Raw genomic sequence first — 26211 nt, forward strand, 5'->3', positions numbered from 1 at the left:
GCCACAGGCTGCAGACAGTCTGACTTTTACCCTTCATTTTTCATTTTGCCACTTCCATGTAGCATGGGGGCCAACAGATATTGAACACTATGAGGAGATTGTGTAAGTAAACTCTCATACAGCATGGAAGGGGGTAAAATCAGTGGCGTCACTAGCATGGCTGGATTCCAGGCAACGCCACAAAGGCCATGGCCTAGGGCGCCAGGCAGAGAGGGGCAGGCAGTGGGCTGGCACACTCATGCAGTCAAATTGAAAAACATGTGAACTGTAGCAATCGGGTAAGTGTCTGGGACTCAGAAATGGACACCAAACGCAGGCAGCTTATTGTCTGTGACCTGAACTGTCACTCATCATCAGCATCAAGCGCACTTTAAGTCCAACTCCGCCCTCCACCCAGCTCCAACCTATCAACTCCGCCCTCCACCCAGCTCCAACCTATCAACTCCGCCCTCCACCCAGGTCCAACCTATCAACTCCGCCCTTCACCCAGCTCCAACCTATCAACTCCGTCCTCCACCCAGCTCCAACCCATCAACTCCGCCCTCCACCCAGCTCCAACCCATCAACTCCGCCCTCCACCCAGCTCCAACCCATCAACTCCGCCCTCTACCCAGCTCCAACCTATCAACTCTGCCCTCCACCCAGCTCCAACCCATCAACTCCGCCCTCCACCCAGCTCCAACCTATCAACTCCGCCCTCCACCCAGCTCCAACCCATCAACTCCGCCCTCCATCCTGCTCCAACCTATCAACTCCGCCCTCCACCGAGCTCCAACCTATCAACTCCGCCCTCCACCCAGCTCCAACCAATCAACTCCGCCCTCCACCCAGCTCAAACCATTCAACTCCGCCCTCCACACAGCTCCAACCTATCAACTCCGCCCTCCACTCAACTCCAATCTATCAACTCTGCCCTGCACCCTGCTCCAACCTATCAACTCCGCCCTCCACCCAGCTCCAACCAATCAACTCCGCCCTCCACCCAGCTCCAACCAATAAACTCCGCCCTCCACCCAGCTCCAACCAATCAACTCCGCCCTCCACACAGCTCCAACCTATCAACTCCGCCCTCCACCCAACTCCAATCTATCAACTCCGCCCTGCACCCTGCTCCAACCTATCAACTCCGCCCTCCACCCGGCTCCAACCTATCAACTCCGCCCTCCACCCGCCTCCAACCTATCAACTCCGCCCTCCACCCAGGTCCAACCTATCAACTCCGCCCTTCACCCAGCTCCAACCTATCAACTCCGTCCTCCACCCAGCTCCAACCCATCAACTCCGCCCTCCACCCAGCTCCAACCTATCAACTCCGCCCTCCACCCAGCTCCAACCTATCAACTCTGCCCTCCACCCAGCTCCAACCCATCAACTCCGCCCTCCACCCAGCTCCAACCTATCAACTCCGCCCTCCACCCAGCTCCAACCTATCAACTCTGCCCTCCACCCAGCTCCAACCCATCAACTCCGCCCTCCACTCAGCTCCAACCTATCAACTCCGCCCTCCATCCTGCTCCAACCTATCAACTCCGCCTTCCACCCAGGTCCAACCTATCAACTCCGCCCTCCAACCAGCTCCAACGCATCAACTCTGCCCTCCACCCAGCTCCAACCTATCAACTCCGCCTTCCACCCAGGTCCAACCTATCAACTCCGCCCTCCAACCAGCTCCAACGCATCAACTCTGCCCTCCACCCAGCTCCAACCTATCAACTCCGCCCTCCACCCAGCTCCAACCTATCAACTCCGCCCTCCAACCAGCTCCAACGCATCAACTCTGCCCTCCACCCAGCTCCAACCTATCAACTCCGCCCTCCACCCAGCTCCAACTTATCAACTCCGCCCTCCATCCTGCTCCAACCTATCAACTCCGCCTTCCACCCAGGTCCAACCTATCAACTCCACCCTCCAACCAGCTCCAACGCATCAACTCTGCCCTCCACCCAGCTCCAACCTATCAACTCCGCCCTCCACCCAGCTCCAACCTATCAACTCCACCCTCCACCCAGCTCCAACCCATCAACTCCTCCCTCCACCCAGCTCCAACCTATCAACTCCGCCCTTCATCCAGCTCCAACCTATCAACTCCGCCCTCCACCCAGCTCCAACCAATCAACTCCGCCCTCCACCCAGCTCAAACCATTCAACTCCGCCCTCCACACAGCTCCAACCTATCAACTCCGCCCTCCACTCAACTCCAATCTATCAACTCTGCCCTGCACCCTGCTCCAACCTATCAACTCCGCCCTCCACCCAGCTCCAACCAATCAACTCCGCCCTCCACCCAGCTCCAACCAATAAACTCCGCCCTCCACCCAGCTCCAACCAATCAACTCCGCCCTCCACACAGCTCCAACCTATCAACTCCGCCCTCCACCCAACTCCAATCTATCAACTCCGCCCTGCACCCTGCTCCAACCTATCAACTCCGCCCTCCACCCGGCTCCAACCTATCAACTCCGCCCTCCACCCGCCTCCAACCTATCAACTCCGCCCTCCACCCAGGTCCAACCTATCAACTCCGCCCTTCACCCAGCTCCAACCTATCAACTCCGTCCTCCACCCAGCTCCAACCCATCAACTCCGCCCTCCACCCAGCTCCAACCTATCAACTCCGCCCTCCACCCAGCTCCAACCTATCAACTCTGCCCTCCACCCAGCTCCAACCCATCAACTCCGCCCTCCACCCAGCTCCAACCTATCAACTCCGCCCTCCACCCAGCTCCAACCTATCAACTCTGCCCTCCACCCAGCTCCAACCCATCAACTCCGCCCTCCACTCAGCTCCAACCTATCAACTCCGCCCTCCATCCTGCTCCAACCTATCAACTCCGCCTTCCACCCAGGTCCAACCTATCAACTCCGCCCTCCAACCAGCTCCAACGCATCAACTCTGCCCTCCACCCAGCTCCAACCTATCAACTCCGCCTTCCACCCAGGTCCAACCTATCAACTCCGCCCTCCAACCAGCTCCAACGCATCAACTCTGCCCTCCACCCAGCTCCAACCTATCAACTCCGCCCTCCACCCAGCTCCAACCTATCAACTCCGCCCTCCAACCAGCTCCAACGCATCAACTCTGCCCTCCACCCAGCTCCAACCTATCAACTCCGCCCTCCACCCAGCTCCAACTTATCAACTCCGCCCTCCATCCTGCTCCAACCTATCAACTCCGCCTTCCACCCAGGTCCAACCTATCAACTCCACCCTCCAACCAGCTCCAACGCATCAACTCTGCCCTCCACCCAGCTCCAACCTATCAACTCCGCCCTCCACCCAGCTCCAACCTATCAACTCCACCCTCCACCCAGCTCCAACCCATCAACTCCTCCCTCCACCCAGCTCCAACCTATCAACTCCGCCCTTCATCCAGCTCCAACCTATCAACTCCGCCCTCCACCCAGCTCCAACCTATCAACTCCGCCCTCCATCCTGCTCCAACCTATCAACTCCGCCTTCCACCCAGGTCCAACCTATCAACTCCGCCCTCCAACCAGCTCCAACGCATCAACTCTGCCCTCCACCCAGCGCCAACCTATCAACTCCACCCTCCACCCAGCTCCAACCCATCAACTCCTCCGTCCACCCAGCTCCAACCTATCAACTCCGCCCTCCATCCAGCTCCAACCTATCAACTCCGCCCTCCACCCAGCTCCAACCTATCAACTCCGCCCTCCACCCAGCTCCAACCTATCAACTCCGCCCTCCACCTAGCTCCATACTATCAACTCCGCCCTCCACCCAGCTTCAACCTATCAACTCCGCCCTCCACCCAGCTCCAACCTATCAACTCCGCCCTCCACCCAGCTCCATACTATCAACTCCGCCCTCCACCCAGCTCCAACCTATCAACTCCTCCCTCCATCCAGCTCCAACCTATCAACTCCGCCCTCCACCCAGCTCCAACCTATCAGAGTGGAAAGCATCGGTTTTGGCCCAAAAATAGAATAAAAATTATAGCCATTCCGATCATTTCAGATGTAATCGATCCTCAAAACAGACTGATAAAATGATTGACATATTGGTCATTTGTAGTCGATTGACACCATCAGAACTGTCCATTCCAATCAATCAGAACATTGATCGTTCAGTAAAATTGCATCGGTATTAAGCATCTTTAAATACATTGATTACTAGGACCAATAAAAGTGTGTGTAGGGGGTTTGCTGTTTGTCAGGGGGCAGCTGGTGACAGTGGCCTTGGGCAGTAATAAGTACAAATCCGGCCCTGGTCACTAGGGGGGTGCGGTAGGTGAGGACCGTACCAGGCGTCACCCGCAGAGGGGGTGACACCAAGCTTCAGGCTCAGGGAGAGTGGAGTAGTCTAAGCTAATACAGACCAGACTAGTACCTGATGTACTACTCCCTCCTGCTCTTCCCCCTCCTGCTCTTCTCCCTCCTGCTCTTCTCCCTCCTGCTCTTCCCCCTCCTGCTCTTCTCCCTCCTGCTCTTCCCCCTCCTGCTCTTCTACCTCCTGCTCTTCCCCCTCCTGCTCTTCTCCCTCCTGCTCTTCTCCCTCCTGCTCTTCCCCCTCCTGCTCTTCTCCCTCCTGGCTGCTCAGTGTTCAGTTGATAATGGAGTTCAGAGGCCCCCAGGGCCATGTGGTTATCATCTTATCATCCCCTATAACAAGCAACGTTACTACCCAGTGATGTCGGGGGTAAGAGGGGGTGACGCCATGAGTTTCCGCTAGGGGCATAACTAGGAATCACTGGGTTTCCCTGTGGAGCTTTGGATGGGGCCCCTCCCCTCCCTTTCTGCACAGGTAAACTGAGAACCAATGTTATTCAGTTGGCTAGAGCACACTTGTATGTGTTTCCCCCATGCAGATAAAACAGACAGCAGTGAAGCACTGGGAGCATTTTCTCTATCAATTACATTAGCTTCTGTGATAAAATGGATTCGACTCACGCTACAAATCAAATGCAATTTTTCAATCAAAACGTGATCTGTCTTTTGATCTGTGTTTCCATTGACTTGCCTTGAAAGACGAATCATGTTTGCACACAAAACTGCCGTTCAAATTTAAAACGCCAACACAAATTAGCAGATGAATGCAAACAGAATGAAATGTCATTGAAATACATTATACGCGCGGCAAATGTGTTTTCGAAATTTTGCAAATCGGATGCAATTTCTAATAAGGGTGAGCAGTGTCAGTTCTGCTTGCTGCCTGAGGCAAACTTGTGAGGATGCGCCCCCCCCCCCCCCTCTACATCTCAACACAATACCACACTGGCTGTGAGTCTGTGACAGACAAACCGCTCACCCTCAGCCACTCCATTCCTCCTCAGTCAGGACAGCAGTGCCAACTCCTCCTGTCTGCTGTGCAAGTCACATGAAACACTGCTGCTCTCCTGCCTCCCCCCTCCTCACTCACTGTCAGACTCCTCACACAGCACAACATGCTGCTTTTCCCCAATGATGCTCTCCTGCCTCCCCCCTCCTCACTCACTGTCAGACTCCTCACACATCACAACAAGCTGACTTTCCCCAATGATGCTCTCCTGCCTTCCCTCCTCACTTACTGTCAGACTCCTCACATAGCACAACAAGCTGCTTTCCCCCAATGCTGCTCTCCTGCCTCCCCCCTCCTCACTAACTGTCAGACTCCTCACACAGCACAACATGCTGCTTTTCCCCAATGATGCTCTCCTGCCTCCCCCCTCCTCACTTACTGTCAGACTCCTCACACATCACAACAAGCTGATTTTCCCCAATGCTTCTCTCCTGCCTCCCCCTCCTCCCTCACTGTCAGACTCCTCACACAGCACAACATGCTGCTTTTCCCCAATGATGCTCTCCTGCCTCCCCCCTCCTCACTCACTGTCAGACTCCTCACACATCACAACAAGCTGATTTTCCCCAATGCTGCTCTCCTGCCTCCCCCTCCTCCCTCACTGTCAGACTCCTCACACAGCACAACAAGCTGCTTTTCCCCAATGATGCTCTCCTGCCTCCCCCCTCACTGTCAGATTCCTCACACGGCACAACAAGCTGCTTTTCCCCAATGATAATCCCTTCACCTCGCTCTCCTCTTGCTTCTCCTCCTACTCTGACTGCATGCTGTTAGTGTAAACACAGTACAAACATGCCACCCCTGTAATCTCTGCACCTGATGAAAGTGTTTCACCTTTCTTCATGAGAGAACCGGCTAAGTGTAAGCCCTGCCAAAAGGGGGCCATACATCAGCCGATTTAGCAGGCAATCAACCATTCATCTCGATAATAATAATAATTGGATCGGATGAAAATCGGTTCTGCCAAGAGCATGCCCGATCAAAGATCAACAAAAAGTGTATCGGAAGTGCTGCAAGATGTAGGGCCAACATGCTCCACTGGTTGCGCGGTGGTGATAGCGAGCAATATCGGGATGAGCGACGAACGTGACGGAACCCCGGGCACTGTCCCCCTTGAGTAAAATGTGCCCCCCTGGTGCCCCCTGCAGTATACTCTACCTGTCCGGTGTCCGCCGCTGGCTCCGTCCTCATACACGCATCCCACATGGTTGTGACATCACACATGCGCACGTGTTATGCCGGTAACCAAGTAGCGCAGGTAAAGTAAACTGCACTGGGCACCAGGGGCCACACTTTACACTGGGGGGACAGCGCCGAGGGAGGTGAGGCGGCAGATGCGGCGTCACAGAGCTGATATTCTAGAGATTTTGTGCTGAAATCGATAGGGAAGCGGCCTGCAGTGTATAGGCACCCAACAGATCTCTCTCTGTGAGCGCTGTAATCACAGCGCAGGAGATTTGAGCGCACACTGAGTAACTTCGGCGCCATCAGAAGTTACATTTTACAACACTATAATTCGGCCCCCAGCAATAGCTGGAATCGAATTACATCATTCCCCACTATCCACAGGGACCTGGAGGGGGAATAGTAATTAACGCCGCTCGGACTTGTGCAGCAGCAGGATCAGCCGTATATCAGCTGTATCTTGCGCCCAAGTCTCCCGGCGGCGATTACATATGTACCCCTCTCTCTGATCAGATCCGATCAGAGAGAGATCTGTCTCTTGGTTGATCTGCCCAAACATCATTTGATATATGGGCACCTTAAAGGGACTCTGAGCTCTAAATATAAACAAAAGTGGTACTTACCTAGGGCTTTCTGCAGCCCAGCGTCGGTCGGGTGGTCCCCTGGCGTGGTCCTGGCTCCTCTCCCGGTCCCTCCGCCGCATACCGCACTGGGGACATGTTCGATTTAACCACGCATGCGCAGTACTGTCACGTCGGCCGCCGTGATGATGCGCAGCAGCCGGCGTAATGACGAACAGTGACCCGGTTCAGAAAGTGGGAGCCCGACACCCGGCGTGGGTGTCCCCGGTGCGGTATGCGGGAAGGGACCGGGAGATGAGCCAGGAGGACACCGGGGACCTCCCGACCTACGGTGGCCTGCAGAAAGCCCCAGGTGAGTACCAATTTCGTTTATTTTTTGAGGTCAGTCTCCCTTTAACTCCTCACTGGCAGATTGGTTGCATTTTCCACGTTTAGTCGTCCCTGTTGGCTCCGCCTCTGTTTACCAGCCGCTGATTTGGAAATGAATGAGCAGAAGCCTGAACAAAATGTAATTTCCCGTATTTTACAACAGCCCTGGTTATGCAAATCCCAGAGTACATATTTGCTGGAGGGAAGAGGTGGAAAACAAGAGGGAGCATCACAATTAGGAGAGATAGAGATCTGCACAGAGCACAAAGCTGCTGTCTGTGCGTCCGCTTAAGGTTCCCGGGAAAAACAGGACAAAACACGCGCGGCTGCCAAAAAGCTGAAAAGTGGTTGAGCGCTGCCCCCTGCTGGTACACACTGAGGATCACCTGAAGACTGCAGGTGCACCAAGCCAGCCACAACACTGCGAAGTGCTAAGAGTCAATGTATCATGGAGAGAAAAAAGTGTAGATACGCTGGCACTGCAGTGAATCCTTATGAGAAAATGGGAGGAGGGGGAAGGAGGCGGCACGATCACCACGACAGGCATGGAGGGTGTAAATACTCAGCGTGCTCAGGCAGAAATGGTGTCTGCATATAGGAGGAAAGAGAAGAGAAGCGCCGGCACTGCTGTCATTACTTTTATTAATGGTTCCAAAACAAGATAAGGCTAAAAGCTCACATAAATTGCAGAAAAAACACACATACCCAAGGTGGAGGTGGATCAGGTGCGGTGGGTGCAAAGGGAGAGGAGCCTGACAGCCGTTTCGGGCTATGCGCTTCTACGGAGGCTGCCGTTTCGCAAGTCAGACTCAGAGCCCGCTTCATCAGGCAATAAGCAACAGGCGTATCACACAGCACGGGGTCCAATCAAAGCTTGGCACCTCTGGGGCTCTGACCTGCGAAACGCATTGCCACTTGTTTTAGGAGTATCTATATATATAATTGAGTAAGTGCCTCAACCTTCCAGCAAGAAGAAGAAGTACTTTGCATGAGAAAATGTATGCGTGCTCAAAGACCAAGTTTGAGTCCTCATTTCCACGGACTGTTGAGCTGTGTGCTCAGCAAGCAGTTACCAGGCACAAGTAAGAAGTTATCAGGCAGCAACAAGCAGTTATCAGGCAGCAACAAGCAGTTACTAGGCAGCAGTGAGCAGTTACTAGGCAGCAGCAAGCAGTTGAGAGAGTTTGAGAGGCATTTCACTGCCTAATCAACAGTCCATGGAAAGGAGGCCTAACCCTAGCAAGTCTGGCTTTGCAAATCTTCTATCTATCTATCTATCTATCTATCTATCTATCTATCTATCTATCTATCTATCTATCTATCTATCTATCTATCTATCTATCTATCTAATTGAGTAAGTGCCTAAACCTTCAGGCAAGAAGAAGAAGTAGTGCCCTGCCCCCAGGGCGTGCCTCAACCTTCAAGCCAGAAGAAGTACTTTGCATGAGAAAATGTATGCATGCTCAAACACCAAGTTTAAGGCCTATTTTCCACAGACTGTTGAGCTGTGTGCTCAGCAAGCAGTTACCAAGCAGCAGTGAGCAGATACCAGGCAGCAACAAGCAGTTACCAGGCAGCAACAAGCAGTTACCAGGCAGCAGCAAGCAGTTACCAGGCAGCAGTGAGCAGATACCAGGCAGCAACAAGCAGATACCAGGCAGCAACAAGCAGTTACCAGGCAGCAGTGAGCAGTTGTGAGAGTTTGAGAGGCATTTCACTGCCTATCAACAGTCCATGGAAAAGAGGCCTTACCCTAGCAAGTCTGGCTTTGCAAATCTAGCCTAATTGGCTATTCATGAGGCAATGCTCATGCAAATGCATGCACAAACCAATACCGCAAAGCGGTCACCCTGCTACATGCTACATTAGCACTATCCAGGAGCGCCACGGGGCGGAGCAGTGCTTTTCAGCGCTGCTAGATTTGGGCGCAGCCGGCGCCTCCATAGACTTCAATAGGAATCATTCCTATTGAAGCGCTCAGTGAGTAACGTCGGCTCCGTCAGAAGACGGAGCCGAGGTTGCTTAAAAACATAATAATTCGGTCTCTAGCAATCGCTGGAAGCCGAATTATTTCATTCCCCCACTATCCATGTCGGCCTGGAGGGGGAATAGTAATTAAATCGGCCCGTACTTGTGCAGCAGCAGGATCAGCCTTATAGCGCTGTATCCTGCGCCCAAGTTTACCGGCGCCGATTTCAAATGTACTCCCACGGAGAGGATTCCCAATGCCCCCTTTTTATACAATCGGGGGGACCGCAGGGTCCCAGGCTCTCTCACTGCCTGGGAACCACAGCGGCACCCCGGAGGGGGAGGTGTGGCCAGCGCCGGGCGCTCAAGTGTGGCCAGCGCCGGGGAGAGCTGTCTGCACCCACCTCCCAATATTAAAAACAGGCACTTACCTTAACGTCCATTGCGTTCTGCTACATGCGCATTAACTTGGGGGCCCCACATGAGAAAGGAGAGAAGCATGGGTCACCCCAAGCTTTAGAGCTCAGGGCTGGCTCACACACAACACTGCAGAGGGGGGGGGGGGGGGGGAGGACAGGCACAGACAACTCACTCCGGGGTTCACACCACCGGAGCAAGCCATCCACCACCTGCCTCCAAAAGGATACAAACTGCACAAAATGCTTTCCATGAGAAAATTAATGCGCATGTAGCAGAACGCAATGGACGTTAAGGCAAATGCCTGTTTTTAATATTAGGAGGTGGGTGCGGACGGCTCTCCCCGGTGCTGGCCACGCTTGGGGGGGTTGGCTGCGCCAACCAGCCTCCCCCTCCAGGGAGCTGCTGTGGTTCCCAGGCAGCGAGAGAGCCTGGGACCCCGCGGTCCCCCGGTTGTATAAAAAGGGGGCATTGGGAAGCCTCCCCGTGGCGCTCCTGGATAGTGCTAATGTAGCATGAACTAATTCCCGCAGGGCAATTGCTTTGCGGTATTGGTTTTTGGACCCTGCATAGTTTGTCATGCGAAAGCAAATGCATATTTGCATGAGCATTTCCACATGAATAGCCAATTAGGCCGGATTTGCAAAGCCAGACTTGCTAGGGTTAAACTTGGTGTTTGAGCATGCATACATTTTCTCATGGAAAGCCTACTTCTTCTTCTTGCTTCAAGGTTGCGGCATGTACTCTATTAGATAGATAGATGCGGCGTATGCTACGACGCGGGGTGGCTAGTGTGAATAAATTGTGTTTTACTTCAATCAACAGCAGTTGTGTCTGTATTGGGGCGGGCAGGTCCACCACCGCCACCCTAACATTTTAAAGGGAAGGTTCAGGGTGGCTCTTAAAAAAATAAAAATGTCCATCCACATACCTGGGGCTTCCTCCAGCCGTGGGCAGCCAGGACGTGCCCTCGGTGCCGCTCCGCAGGCTCCCGGTCCCCTCCGGTGGCCGACCCGACCTGGCCAGGCCGGCTGCCAGGTCGGGCTCTTCTGCGTTTCAAAATGCGCCTCACGGGGGCGCGCTGACGTCATCGGACGTCCTCCGGGCTGTACTGCGCAGGCACAGAACTACTGCGCCTGCGCAGCACAGCCCGGAGGACGTCCGATGACGTCAGCGCGCCCCCGTGAGGCGCATTTTGAAACGTAGAAGGGCCCGACCTGGCAGCCGGCCTGGCCAGGTCGGGTCGGCCACCGGAGGGGACCGGGAGCCTGCGGAGCGGCGCCGAGGGCACGTCCTGGCTGCCCACGGCTGGAGGAAGCCCCAGGTAAGTGGATGGGCATTTTTATTTTTTTAAGAGCCACCCTGAACCTTCCCTTTAAACGTTTTTAGTGATTTTTACCCTTCTGGCGCCTCTGTACATCTCTCTACAAGATATCCACCCTTGGTGGAAGGGTGTTACACCCTCCTTTTTCTTCTATCTACAGAGAGCGACGTCTTAGTCCTGAGTCCCCACTCAGGTTTGTTCTCCCCACCTGCTTCTACAGTGGTTGCCTTGGAGGTAACCCAGGTTTGTAAGTATAATACTTACGATTCATATTTTTATCCCATTCTCCAAAACATACTACACTATATTGTGCTCTCGGTTTTCTGCTTTTTATACTAATGATCCACTCTTTTTTTATCCAATTTTACCAAATCTATGTAGTAAAGGTGAAACTCGAAAAATTAGAATATGGTGCGAAAGTCAATTTATTTCAATAATTCAAAATAAAAGGTGAAACTTACATTTGAAATAGGAGCCCTTTGCAGGTGTTTTGGATGAATTAGCTGATTAAAGTCTAAGGTTTTGAGCCTCGAATATTGAACCTTTTCTAAATAGTCTAATGGATTGAGATTTTGGGGTTCCAACTTCTCATAAGCTGTAATCCATAATCCTCAACAATATAAGAAATAAAGGCTTGAAATATCTCGGTTTGCGTGTAATGAGTATTGTAGGTACCTCATGGTACCTTGCACACGCTGAAGCTTCCCTGTACCTGCAGAAGCAAAACAGCCCCAAAGCATGATTGACCCCCCGCCATGCTTCACAGTAGGAAAGGTGTTCTTTTCTTTATAGGCCTTGTTCTTCCTCCTCCAAACATAGCGTTGATCCATGGACCCAAACAGTTCTAATTTAAATGACCATAAATTCTCTTCTGTACCAGGAGATATTGGAGGAAAATGTGATGCGGTCCGTCACAAACCTGAGGCTTGGGAGACGTTGGACCTTTCAACAGGACAATGATCCCAAGCATACCTCCAAGTCCACTAGAGCATGGTTGCAGATTAAAGGCTGGAACATTTTGGCGTGGCCATCGCAGTCACCAGACTTAAATCCAATCGAGAACCTCTGGCGTGACTTAAAGAAAGCAGTTGCAGCGAGCAAGCCTAAGAATGTGACTGAACTGGAGGCTTTTGCCCATGAAGAATGCGCTAAGATAACCGTAGATCGCTGCAAGACACTTGTGTCAAGCTATGCTTCATGTTTTGAAGCTGTTATAACTGGAAAAGGATGTTGTACTAAGTACTAAGAATGGCTTGGAGGAATACAAAAAGTGAAAAACCGAGAGCCCAATATAGTGCAGTATGTCAAGAACAAAGGGGTATAACACAAAGTATGAGAATGATATACTCACAAGTCTGGGTTACCACAAAGGCAACCACTGGATATGCAGGTGGGGAGAATTATGACCTGACCCCACTCAGGTATAAGAAGTCGCTCTCTGTAGACAGGAAGAATTGGGGATACATCCCTCCACCGAGGGTGGACTAGATCAGTGAATAATAGGTGATAACAGAGGCGCCAAATTAGAATAAAATGATTAAAAACCGTTTAAAAGGAGGGGGGTATGTGGACACCACCCTCAGGTATATAATGACCAGCCAATGAGTCGTTATAAATAAACAATAAAATTTATTATAAGATCTAGTCTCCAGGTATGTAATGCGTTTCACGGGTCAACCGCCCGCCTCATCAGGCAATCAGAGATTGGAGATACACACTGCTGTGTCGATAACTGGGCCAAGTGTCTACTAAGTACTAAGAATGAATGTCAATTGGGGTTGAATAAAATGGATAATGATGAGAGCACAGAAAAGACGTGTGGTTATTTCATTATAAATGTTATGTTATATTTGACTTACAAGTGCCTCTTTGATTTAATTGTAAACAAGATGACTGAAATTATCAAAATCCATGTCAAACTGGCCTAAACACTCAATTTCAGTGGGGGTTGAATTTTTTTTAACACAAATCTTGTAAATCTAATCTAAAGATCTTGTAAAGAAAGGATTAAGAGAAATTAGCGTGGATAGCTGGAGTATAGGGGACGCATAATATGTTTGTGTTACTTATTCAGTTCAGTAGTAAATAAAAAAAAATAAAAAATATTTTTATTTTTTTTATTTACTACTGAACTGAATAAGTAACACAAACATATTATGCGTCCCCTATACTCCAGCTATCCACGCTAATTTCTCTTAATCCTTTCTTTACAAGATCTTTATCTCACAGGACTCCGGTCCTGAGCACACGTTGTTTGTTTGTGTTCACACTTCAGTTTCCTGTAGCTTAATCCTCCCTGCCAGGCAGATCCGGAAACTCTGCTAAACCAAGTCTGGATCTCATTCTGCTGTTTATTTAGAAAGCCGGCGCACAATGTCAGGTTTAATTATTTAATTATTTTTTTATTATTATTATTTTTGTATTTATTTCATTTTATAGTATTCATTATTATTATTTATTATGTAATTTTTTTTTTTTTTACTAAATTCTGAATGTAGCTGAGTTACTAATCCGCAAAACATCAAATTGAACTTCCGCACACTCATGCAAATCCTCATGCGAATCCACTTACAAAAATCATGCAGCAATCAATGCTGTCCCTACAGCTAAGTTAAAAGCTGGGATCTTCGTTACAAGAATAAAGTCTCCTGCGTAGTCACATACACCGCGTAGAGGTAGCCCAGTGTCGTATGTGTCCTAACTCTGGCCCTGTAACATGCATAGCACAAACATGCACGCATTCAGCGCAACCTATCTAGGGAATAGGAGCACATATCCTTAGCGTCCTCCCTGGGACAGATAGTGCATCTAACTAATCCTGCAAGGGAGCTGCTAGTACCTGCACATGTACCATGCGAACACACCAGCAAGCTGTGTACTAAGATCACTAATAGGGGAAGAGGGAGAGCACTAGATAAAATCCTGGCCACAAAGGATCAAATACAATTTAAAAAACACAAAATCCAGGCTCCTCGCCTTCCGGAAAAGTTTGTGGTTCTACACGATTGCGAACCACCGGAAGTTCGCCGGGAACCGTTCGGGCCATCTCTAGTCAGAAGACTGAGGTCAAGGCATTTATTGATACCAATCTGGAAGTGTTCTCTCAGGGAGAAATGGATTTAGGTTGTGCTGACCAGATTGCTTATCGGATAAATACCGGAGAAAATCTACCTATATGGGAACGTCATCGACATTTGTCTCCTCTTATGTATCAGGAGTTTAAAAGTATGATCAACTAGATGGTTCAGGTGGGAGTGGTAGAGGAAAGCAAAAGCCGGTGGGTGGGCGGCCCCTATCATTTTGGTGAAGAAAAAAGATGGTACCTTGCGTTTTTGTGTGGATTATAGGAAATTGAATGCTGTTACTGTGCGAGATGCCTATCCTCTCCCTCGGATTGATGATTCCCTGATGACGTTAGGAAAGGCTAAATATTTCTCCACTTCAGACCTCCACAATGGTTATTGGCAGATATCAATGGATCCAAGAGATAAGGAAAAAACTGCTTTCGTGACTGCCATGGGATTGTTTCCGTTTACTCGAATGCCGTTTGGACTCACTTATGCTCCCGCTACTTTTCAACGCGCCATGGAGGCGTGTCTCTGGGACTATAATTATGAACATCTATTGATCTATCTGGACGATATTATTGTTTTCTCTGCTTCTTTCTCTCAACATATACAACATTTACAATTAGTTTTTCAGCGCTGACGGAATTTTGGATTTAAACTCAGGCTACAGAAGTGTCATTTATTCAAGAAAACCATTTCTTTTTTGGGTCATCAGATTATGCAGAAAGGAGTTCAACCTAGCCCAGAAAAGGTGGAAGCTATTAAGAACTGGAGCCCCCCCCCCTCCCCCCCCAGGAATATTACTGAAGAACGATCATATTTGGGAATGGCCAGCTATTATCAAATTTATTCCAGTGATGAGCGAAAATGCAAATATTCTTTTCGCCAAATTTTAGCCGAAAAAAACACTAATTTCTTTTCAACAGGCGAATTTTCGATCAAATATTTTCGCGTTAATTTTCGCCTAATGCCCGTTTTTTTTGCGTTAAATACATAGTTTATCGCGTACATATTTCCGCGTAGTCGTAGTACCGCTATGCGAAGCTTCGCCCGCTATGCATAGCTGACGTATGTATTGCGAAGTCAACTACGCGTGCGGTAACTGCGTCTATACGGATCATTACGCATGCGCAGAAATATTATTGCCCTTCTATACGTATACAATTCCGCATTGGAAGGTGGAATGTACGCATGTATTAGATCACCCATGCGCCTACTTAGCGGATTATTGCGGAAATTTTTCCGCATAAGGGCATAAGCGTCCGCATACAGCGGATTATTGCAGAAAGTTTTCCGCATAAGGGCATAAGCTTCCGCATACAGCGAAGTTTCTTTAATTTTCGCTGCTGGTCAAAAACGCAAATATTTCTGAAGATTTTGCGAAAATTTGCCGAATTCGAAAACAGGATTTTCGATGCAAAAATGACTTGGGCAAAAATTCGCAAGCAACACTGATTCATTCCCAAGTTTGCACAGCACGCAGGCCCATTACATTTGCTTTAAAAAGGGGCCAAGGCCAAGTCTGGGAAGGAATTGATCTCGTGGGGTTCAGAACAACAAGACTCATTTGAATGGTTGAAAGAACGGATTATCACACCTCCTATTCTAGCTTTTGCAAATTTTGATGAGCCTTTCAAAGTTTGCACCGATGCCAGCATGAAGGGTTTGGGGGCTATCCTAACTCAAGTACAGAGTGGCAAGGAGCGAGTAATAGCCTTCGCAAGACGGAGTTTGAGAAACACAGAGAAAAAAATGGAGAGCTATAGTTCCTTCAAATTAGAATTATTGGCGGTAGTTTGGGCCATCACGGAAAAATGTGCTGAATATCTAACTGGATTTAAGTTTACCGTATATACCAATATTTACAGTATTTACAGACTGCAAAATTGGGCCGCAAGATGCGTGTGCGGATTCATTATCCAGATACCCTTATGAGATCCCAAATACAGACATTGATTTGGAATTGGAGGAAGTGGAATTGACCCCAGTGAGGCAAAAAGAACTAACCACCAGTGGAATCCTACAACAAATAGAAATTTAATCGGACGGATACAACTGGGTTTTACTGCAGGATAAAGACCCAATTATCGGTCAACTTAAGATATGGGTACAATCTAGAAAAAAAACCTCTTTCAGTTTAAAAAAAACAATGGATCAAGAACTTATCAAGTTGTAAAAATACAGAGAAATGTATCGTACCGAGAAGTAAAATTGAAACATCAACTACAGGCCACAAGACAAGTGGTATTATCACAGCATTTGGCCAAGGAGATTTTACCATAATTTCATCCACAGTTAGGTCACTGGGGAACCGAAAAGACGCTGCAATTATTTCAAACTCGATTTTACTGTAATAATGCCAAGTGGTTCATAGAGCAAGTTTGTAAACACTTTCCACAATGTGAAGTGAACAAGGGAGCTGAGGCTAAAGGGTACGCCTTGAAATGGAACACTTCTGCACCACTGGAAGTACTGACTATGGACTTTTTAACAGTAGACACCTCCACCGATGGGTATAATCACATTTTGGTTATGGTGGATCATTTTACTAAATATACAATAGCTGTGCCCACCAAAAGTCAGACTGCAGACGTAGCCGCTAAATGTATTTGGAGAGAAGTAATTTAAAAATATGGTTGCCCAAACAGCATACCTTCTGACCAAGGTCCTTGTTTTGAAAGTTCATTAGTAAAAAAAATCGTGTGAATTATATGGGGTAGACCGAACCCATTCCTCACCTTATTATCCCCAAGGGAATGAAGCGTGTGAGTGGTTCAATAGAACCTTAATTCAATTATTAAGGTCATTGGAAGAAGAATAAAGTGTGTGTGTGTGTGTGTGTGTGTGTGTGTGTGTGTGTGTGTGTGTGTGTGTGTGTGTGTGTGTGTGTGTGTGTGTGTGTGTGTGTGTGTGTGTGTGTGTGTGTGTGTGTGTGTGTGTATATATATATACACACTACAGTATATATCTGCAGGAGTTGATTTGGATTTACAATCATACCATTCAGGAGAGTACTGGGTTCACCCCTTATCAAATGATGTTTGGTAGAGATGATATGGGACCTATTGATTTAAGATTTGGACTCTCTGGGAAGCAGCAGTTTCCACTCCAGAAACTTGGGAAACTATGCATCAGAAAAGGATGAAAGAGATGCAGGAATTAGTAAAAAGAAAACCACACCTGGAACAGAATGAGAGGAAAGACAATTTTCCTATTCTACACATAGGAGATAAGGTTCTATTGCGATGCAAAGGAGCTCATCAGAGAGGAAAATTGTTATCCGTGTGGCAGCCCGAACCATGGATAATCACACGGCAGCCTTAGAAAGGTATCCCTGTTTATGAAATAAAGCGGACAGATGGATCTCGAATTATTAAATGCATACACCGTTCACTGTTGAAATTGCACAAATCTTCTTCAGGAAGATTTTGGTCTCATCTGACCAGAGCACCATCTTCCACATGGTTGCTGTGTCCCCCACATGGCTTGTGGCAAACTGCAAACGGGACTTCTTATGCTTTCTGTTAACAATGCCTTTCTTCTTGCCACTCTTCCATAAGAGCCAACTTTGTACAGTGCATGACTAATAGTTGTCCTATGGACAGATTCCCCCACCTGAGCTGTAGATCTCTGCAGCTCGTCCAGAGTCACCATGGGCCTCTTGACTGCATTTCTGATCAGCTCGCTCCTTGTTCGACCTGCGAGTTTAGGTGGATGGCCTTGTCTTGGTAGGTTTACAGTTGTGCCATACTCCTTCCATTTCTGAATGATCGCTTGAACAGTGCTCCGTGGGATGTTCAAGGCTTTGGAAATCTTTTTGTAGCCTAAGCCTGCTTTAAAATTCTCAATAACTTGATCCCTGACCTGTCTTGGACCTTTCTTGTGTGTTCTTTGGACTTCACGGTGTTGTTGCTCCCAATATTCTCTTAGACAACCTCTGAGGCCGTCACAGAGCAGATGTATTTGTACTGACATTAGATTACACACAGGTGCACTCTATTTAGTCATTAGCACTCATCAGGTAATGTCTATAGGCAACTGACTGCACTCATATCAAAGGGGGCCGAATAATTATGCACACACCACTTTGCAGTTATTTATTTGTAAAAAATGTTTGGAATGATGTATGATTTTCGTTCCACTTCTCACGTGTACACCACTTTGTATTGGTCTTTCACGTGGAATTCCAATAAAATTGATTCATGTGTGTGGCAGTAATGTGACAAAAGGTGGGAAACTTCAAGGGGGCCGAATACTTTTGCAACCCACTGTATACTGTCAAGGCATCTGCCTCCTAATTTATACAGATACTAAAAGATGATAAAGACATGAACTGCTTGTTTATAAGAGGCCAGGAGTTGTCTTGAGAGGATAGGATACTTACCTAGAGTCCTTTTGGTGCTGTAGATGCTCCAGAAGCCTGAAAAAAAAGAAGAAGATTAATACAAATAAATTACCAGTTTAAATGGAAGTTATTGGTTAATTACCATTTGAAAGACTGTGTGTAACGATTGTGGAATTATCTCCGTGATCAGCGCACAAGGCGTGCGCTGACACGGCGGAAAACCTCCACAAGTGTATGAAAGGAGAGAACCCAGCTTTGGTGCAAAGCACCAGTAGAGGAAAATTCCCACCGGCAGGTGGAGCTGTGGATTGCAGAGGAGCAAAGCCTCTGCACTACCACAGATGCCAGATAGGAATTGTCCGAATTGCAACCGAGCAGGGCAAGATAGCCCCTAAAGAGAGAGAGCAAAGCGGCAGGGTGTATGTGTATCCACCAATCTAGTCGCCAACCCACGACGATGAACACACAACCGTGAAGATCAGGTGGGAAAGCAATCGCAAGAGATGGCGATTGCTAATAGCGACACAAGACTGAATAAGCACAGAAAAGGGATGTATGTATGTCCACCAATCTGGTCGCCAACCTGCGACGGTGAACACACAACAGAGGAAACCAAGTGAGAACGCAATCGCAAGAGAAGCGATTACGAATGAGAATGAGCACAGGGACAGAATATATGTGTGCACCAATCTAGTCACCAACCCGTGACGGTGCACACACAACAGCAGAAACAGAGTAGGAACGCAATCGCGAGAGAGGCGATTGCCAGAGGTGACACAAGACTAAGCAGAGGTAAACCCAGGAGCAGAGCAAAGGCACAGCAAATCATACAATGAGAATGATAAGGAAAATAACAAACGCTAACTAAACACGAACACCGCACTCATTCGCAACAGCGAACGCGTTTACAGCACGGTCTCCGCACGTTAAGCGCAACAGAGACAAGCACGCCACCCTAACTAACCTACCGACACACAAACACGAAACAGAGAACGCAAGCGCTTGCTTAACGGTTACCTCACAGAGCCTACAGCAAGCGTTCATATCAGACAAGACAGACAGACGGACGGGAAACAGCAATATGAGAGATACGATCCACCGCTCTTCCGTCAGAGCGAGTGCCATCCGGGTTAAGGGACAGGAAAGATCCACTGCCCTTTCCGCCAGAGCGAGTGCGATCTGGGTTCAGGGACAGGATAGGAAAGATCCACTGCCCTTTCCGCCAGAGCGAGTGCGAACCAAGCAGGGAAACAGAGTTAGCAGGATCCACTGCTCTTTCCGCCAGAGCGAGTGCGATCCAAGTATAGAAACAGAGTTAGCAGGATCCGCTGCACTTTCCACCAGAGCGAGTGCGATCCAAGTAAAGCAACAGAGCTAGCAGGATCCACTGCTCTTTCCACCAGAGCGAGTGTGATCCAAGTATAGAAACAGAGTTAGCAGGATCCACTGCTCTTTCCGCCAGAGTGAGTGTGATCCAAGTACAGCAAGATGAGGTAGCCAGTAGCAACCGCTGCTCCAGCTTACCCTCCAAGAATACAGATCAGAAGGATCCACAGCCGCTACCGCTAGAGGCAAGTGCGATCCAAGCAGATGAATAGAAGGAGTTACCAGTAGCAACTGCTGCTCTGGTTAGCACCCACAGACAGACAGAACAGGCAATACAAATAATACAACCTGACTGAACTAGAGGGGTGTCTAATACAGCTCCCAGCATTACTCACAGTACTTCAAATTATATTATATCTCTCAATCACCTTTGGTGAAAGGTGATTGAGAGATATAATATAATTTGAAGTACTGTGAGAATAAGTGTAACTATGAATATGTATTGGATTTTAAAGATATTTTATTTGATTCTGTACGAAATATTGTAAACAATGCCCATCCGAGTGAAAGGCAGCTAGTCCTCCAATCAGGAGGCGGCAGGGATTATGTAACCAGACGTCAGGCGTCAGGAGGCGGAGCCCCTGATGAGTCTGGCGTGAAGACGAAACGCGCGTAGGGCGGAGCTATACGCTTGACGTTGTTTAGGTTGAGAGGCGCATGGACCGGCCGGTCAACAAGGAAGCGCATTAGGATACACCCTGCGGGCAAACGTGAAGGCGGAACGGGAGGACGTGGAAGTCTCGGAGCGGACCCGGGAGCCAGACGGATGGGCATTGACATCCACCTGTACAATATGCGCATAAAGCTTCAGGAGGCGTAAGTGCAATATTTTGGCTGCGCACTGGAGCATTGTTATCAGTAATACGCTATATGCGGTTTTTGTTTTTATGTTTTTATGTTTTGAGCTACAATTTTAGTGAAAATAAATGGAAAGCCTTTGCTAGAGGCGTGTTTGAACCACTGAGGATCGTGTGGAGTTATTGGAGTACAAAAGCGCAATATCCACCTGTGCATAGAGGTGGGCTGCATCTGGTGAGCAGTGTGGCATGTAATTTGGTGCAGGAACACGATCAACGGGTGGTGTTGCACGATTGGAGTGTATGTAGCACTGGGATTGCCTGAACTGCCTTATTTTGAACTGTACTACTCTATGTGGAGTTTTTTTTCTGATTTACAGGAACAAGTGAATATATTGATATTGACAGGCTTAAGATCCACCTGAAAGACTGAGGTGGTAACAATCTGGTGAGCATCTAGTGAGAGGGGACAAGGAATAAGTGTGTGACACCGGGGGAGCACGAGACACTGGTGTAAATTGGGGCACAAAACTTAAACAATATTGCCCTATGTGGAGTGTGTTTTTTGTTTCAGGATTGGAGAGCGCAGCAGCATAATTGAATTATATGATACAATAGGATTGCCCAGTTCTAGATACTTACCGTAAAGGTGTCAGTGTGTTGGGATGGTTGAGTTGGGGATCTTTTCCTGGAACAGCCAGAGTTGCCTATTATAAAGAGATACGAGTCTAGCTGATGGTGTTATAAGCCTTCTGGTATTTTTCATTGGTCGAGATTTCATGTATTTTTGCTAACTTCATTTTTCTTGTATTAATAAAACACATTTTCTTTTTCTAAATTACTGTGTAGCGGTATCTGATTGATTTCCCCCCATCAGCCCTGTTTCATTCTGGTTACAACAGTCCTGCCGAATTCAGGACGGTTGGGGGGTATGCCGCGGATGAAGGATCACCGCTGTAGCCAGCAGCAGTGATCCTTCATCTCTCCCCTCCGTGGTCGGATCGTTAAAAAAATGCCCCTGCAAGCAGAATATCTCACCTTACCTGGTTCCTGCGCTCATGCTGCAGCCCCAGCTTCCATTCACCGCGCTGCACTCAGCCCTGTGGGGCTGAATATCCGGGTCCTGACTTGATGACGTCATCAAGCCGGGTCCTGAGTGTTCGGTATCAGAGGGCTGCGTGCAGCGCGGTGAATGGAGGCTGGAGCTGCAGCATGAGCGCAGGAACCAGGTAAGGTGAGATATTCTCCTTGCAGGGGCATTTTTTTTATCGATCTGGCCATGGAGGGGGGGGGGGGGGGCTGGGTGTTAAGTGGGGGGGCACATCTGGCTATCCATAACAGAGGGTGGGGGTTCTAAATGTGAAGGGGGGGGTTGAAATGATTATTGGGGCCCATCAGGGTAACGGGGGTGGGGGATTTCATAATCGAGGGCACATCTGATGGTCCTAAGGGACATAACTTAATACTGGGGGCACATCTGGCTATAATGGGGAACACTGATCCTGGGGACACATCTGGCTATAATGAGGGGTGCCTTACTGGGGTACGCATCTGTGTGTGTGTGTATATATATATATATGTATATATATATATATATATATATATATATATATATATAAATCGGATGTATGTATGTGTGTGTGTGTGTGTATGTGCCGCGATCACTCGAAAACGGCTTGACCGATTTAAACGAAACTTGGTAGACAGTAGTGTTGATCGAACAGTGTTCGCCACTGTTTGGGATTCGGCAAATTTTGTGGTGTTTCTCCTGACGGTTCACGTACAGGTCGTGGTGCGCCACCATGGCCTGTACGTGAACCGTCAGGAGAAACACCACAAAATTTGCCGAAGAAAACCCCCTCAATGCCGCCCATCTGCCCCAGTCAAAAAACATACCTCACTAATCCACAAGAACGGGAAGATGTAATGAATTGGTCAGTGGCGTATCTGGGTAAAATAGCGCCTATGGCAAACACTACAATTGTGCCCCCCCCATCCCCAGCCCCGCCCCCAAGCAGAGTCTTATTCCCCCATAATAAAAGCAACCAGGTGCCTCAAGATAAGGAAATTAAATAGCCAGGAGCGCCAAGATAATTAAGTAGCAAAGTGCTGCGTATATACATAATTTTAGTAGATATGTTCCCCAGACAACCCAATTAGGCAGACACATGCTTCTAGATGTTAGTATAAGGTAGTCATCTGTGCACCTCACATTTGAAAAATACTCTTCAGTCAGTGGACAGTCAGTGACATGACTATGTAATCTGTAAAGTACTGCAGAAGATGTCAGTGCTATATAAATACATAATAATAATAATAATATGGTAGGACATTTCACTATGACCATGGCAGATATTAGATTTTATGCTTCTCTGAGGACAGTCAGTGACATGACTATGTACTCTGTAAAGTACTGCAGAAGATGTCAGTGCTATATAAATACATAATAATAATAAAAATATGGTAGGACATTAGACTATGACTATGGTAGGATTAGAGTGTGAGCTCCTCTGAGGACAGTCAGTGACATGACTATGTACTCTGTAAAGTACTGCAGAAGATGTCACTGCTATATAAATACATAATAATAATAATAATAATATGGTAGGACATTAGACTATGACTATGGTAGGATTAGAGTGTGAGCTCCTCTGAGGACAGTCAGTGACATAACTATGTAATCTGTAAACAGATGTCAGTGCTATATAAATACATAATAATAATATGGTAGGACATTAGGCTATGACTATGGTAGGATTAGAGTGTGAGCTCCTCTGAGGACAACCAGTGACATGACTATGTACTCTGTAATGTGCTGCAGAAGATGTCAGTGCTATATAAATACATAATAATAATATGGTGGACATTAGACTATGACTATGGTAGGATTAGAGTGTGAGCTCCTCTGAGGACAATCAGTGACATGACTATGTACTCTGTAACGTGCTGCAGAAGATGTCAGTGCTATATAAATACATAATAATAATAATATGGTCGGACATTAGATTATGACTATGGTAAGGATTAGAGTGTGAGCTCCTCTGAGGACAGTCGGTGACATGACTATGTACTCTGTAATGTGCTGCAGAAGATGTCAGTGCTATATAAATACATAATTATAATAATAATAATATGGTAGGACATTAGACTATGACTATGGTAGGATTAGATTGTGAGCTCCTCTGAGGACAGTCAGTGACATAACTATGTAATCTGTAAACAGCTGCAGGAGATGTCAGTGCTATATAAATACATAACAATAATATGGTGGACATTAGGCTAGGACTATGGTAGGATTAGAGTGTGAGCTCCTCTGAGGACAAACAGTGACATGACTATGTACTCTATAATGTGCTGCAGAAGGTGTCAGTGCTGTATAAATACATAATAATAATATGGTAGGACATTAGGCTAGGACTATGGTAGGATTAGATTGTGAGCTCCTCTGAGGACAGTCAGTGACAAGACTATGTACTCTGTAAAGTGCTGCAGAAGATGTCAGTGCTATATAAATACATAATAATAATATGGTAGGCCATTAGACTATGACTATGGTAGGATTAGAGTGTGAACTCCTCTGAGGACAGACAGTCAGTGACATGACTATGTACTCTGTAAAGTGCTGCAGGAGATGTCAGTGCTTTATAAATACATAATAATAATATGGTAGGACATTAGGCTAGGACTATGGTAGGATTAGAGTGTGAGCTCCTCTGAGGACAATCCTGACATGCCTATGTACTCTGTAATGTGCTGCAAAAGATGTAGCTACTTGGATTTGAAATGTAAATTATACAGCGGTGACCGTGGGAGATGGGGGTTAACTTGTCCATAAGTCAGTGGGATCCTATGCATTCCATTCGCGTCACATGCAACGTGTGACGTGTTCCCCACGCCAGTATCGCGCTTTCTACTTCAAGCCAGAAGAAGGAAGTGCGGTAGTGACATGGAATGTGTCACACACATTGCGTGTGACGTGAATGGAACGCATATGATCCCACGGACTTATGGGTAAGGTAACCCCCATCTCCCACGGTCACCGCTGTATAATTAACATTTCAAATCCAGGTAGCTACTCAAAAGCCCATCCCTGCTTAAAAGTACCTTTTAAGGGAGGTAGGATAGATGGGGGGAGACAAGCAGGGAGAATGGAGATTGTGATGGGGAAATGGAGGACAGTAAGAAGTGTGGGAAAGGCAGGGGGTGGACACAAGAGAGGGGGGGGGGGGGGAAAGAGTAGGAAAGGTGGGAGATAAAGAGATGGAAGAACAGACTTTGTGGAAAGGGAGAAATCTCACCCGGGCAATATTCACCAGTCCCGTTTGGAGGAACATCACACCACAACCATGCTGCACTTTATAGGAGAGAGAGAGGGCAGAGAAAGGAGAGGAGCACATGCTGGAAGCAGAGAGAGGACAGGAAGTATTCAGCAGTAATCATCTTATCTATATTGTCAGGAGCTGCCTCTCTCTGCTCCGGTAACCTGATACACATGACATATGCTATCAGATTCCTCATCCTCACCGCTGCGCTCATCTCCTGCCTCTCCTGCAGTAAGAACACACTCACTGTCTGTGTCACTTAGGTTCAGCTACGCAGACTCTTGTTCTCCTCTATGCTCCATCCCCCATCAGCCCCAGCGGCAGCAGCAGGGCTCCATGCAGCCAATCAGGAGGGAGATGTGAGCAGTGCCGACGTTGCCTGGGCGACTAAGCAGCAGAGGTGAATGGGACACGGAAAACGTTACCTACTGCTGTACGGCGCTCTGGGCGCTGGCAGCCCAGCTAGATCATCGCCATGGGAAGGAGCCAGGAGGTGCTCAGACCTGGCTGGGAGGGAGAGGGGATTTTCTAATTTATGCGCCCCCTGGGAGGTGTGTGACAAGGGCGCCCATAGCAGCTGCCCTATGTGCACGCCTCCAGATCCGCCTCTGGAATTGGTTGACCTCTCAAGCGTCCAGCAGCGGGTTAAGCACCAGCCCATCCTTGTCAGGCACGAGGTCCTCTGCCAGTTATATGGAGCCAGTGGGCACATAGGTGACACAACCAGCAGTCTGAACAATTCTTGTACGACACACTGGACTATTCGGAGGAGCTATTCGCACCCGCACAAACTGCCATCTGTGAAAGGTCAATGGAACAGACACAAATCTTGTGCCCTGATTCACAGGCAGTGGATGGTGAAAGTCCAGTGCCGCTTCGGCCGCACTCACCAAGTTGCAGCAGCGCTTCAGTCTACCCAACCATCGCTTGGTGTCTGATGTCCCCACGCGGTGGAATCCTACGCTACCCATGCTAGCACGTCTTTGCGAGCAGAGGAGTGCAGTAGTCCAGTACCTGATGGAGCAGTACCGAGGTGCATCCGGTCAGCTGCCAAACTTCTGTGGATCAGAATGGGCCACCATGTCGGACCTCTGCGAAGTCCTCCAAAATTTTGAGCAATCCACGTTGCTTGTGAGCGGTGATAACTCTTT

At 48.3% G+C, this 26211-nt stretch overlaps 1 long non-coding RNA gene across 1 annotated transcript in view; it reads right to left on the reverse strand.

The window, feature by feature from the left end:
* Nucleotides 1-21445, reverse strand: part of LOC137539221 (uncharacterized) — a 69491-nt gene extending 48046 nt beyond the window's left edge. The window contains exons 1-2 of the long non-coding RNA XR_011024968.1: nucleotides 21381-21445; nucleotides 18595-18630 (exon numbers count right to left, since the gene is read on the reverse strand). This is a non-coding gene — a long non-coding RNA (uncharacterized lncRNA). The remainder of the gene's footprint in view (nucleotides 1-18594; nucleotides 18631-21380) is intronic.
* Between the last annotated feature and the right edge of the window lie 4766 nt (nucleotides 21446-26211).

This window comes from Hyperolius riggenbachi, chromosome 11 (assembly GCF_040937935.1).
Source record: "Hyperolius riggenbachi isolate aHypRig1 chromosome 11, aHypRig1.pri, whole genome shotgun sequence".
NCBI classification, from domain to species: Eukaryota; Metazoa; Chordata; class Amphibia; order Anura; family Hyperoliidae; genus Hyperolius; species Hyperolius riggenbachi.